At 41.6% G+C, this 546-nt stretch overlaps 1 protein-coding gene across 1 annotated transcript in view; it reads right to left on the bottom strand.

Annotated features, from left to right (window-relative positions):
* Positions 1-546, bottom strand: part of LOC119592716 (putative protein MSS51 homolog, mitochondrial) — a 10,067-nt gene that overhangs the window by 3,366 nt on the left and 6,155 nt on the right. The gene's annotated exons all lie outside the window — the stretch shown is intronic.

A 546-nucleotide genomic window follows, 5' to 3' on the forward strand; every position in this document is an offset into this window, starting at 1 on the left:
AATTGAGGGGAAGGAGAAACGAAGGGGGAGACGAAAGGGAGGGGAAGGGGGTATACAGAGGAAAGGGGGAGTGGAAGGGAAAGAAGCTTAAGGAGAAAAGGGAAGTGGGTAAGGAGAAAGGAAGAGGACAGAAAGGGGACTTCAAAGGGAAGGGGAAATGGGTAAGGAGAAAGGGAGGGGGAGGTCTCTCTGTTACCGGCTGCAAGTGTGAATGGTGTCTCTGCCTCACGAGTGTACAACGACGGAACTACATAATATTCGAATGCACAACATATTAATCCATATCATACATTCATTGATGTAATCATTATTTGCTAAGTAGAAAGAAACGGCAACGAACATTTCATTGACTCCACGTATTATAAAAAATATCTGTGATAACTATAACACACTGTGTAACATAGAAATGCGTGTCTCGCGACTATGGGAGGTCCGATTCGCCAATAGTAAGATATTGAGGTCCTGCACACTTACTGTATGAGATAGTGAAATCTTGAACATGATTATATATAATCCTTACAGATAAATAAGACCAATTTTATCTTA

The sequence above is a fragment of the Penaeus monodon genome, chromosome 30 (genome assembly GCF_015228065.2).
Source record: "Penaeus monodon isolate SGIC_2016 chromosome 30, NSTDA_Pmon_1, whole genome shotgun sequence".
Taxonomy (NCBI): domain Eukaryota; kingdom Metazoa; phylum Arthropoda; class Malacostraca; order Decapoda; family Penaeidae; genus Penaeus; species Penaeus monodon.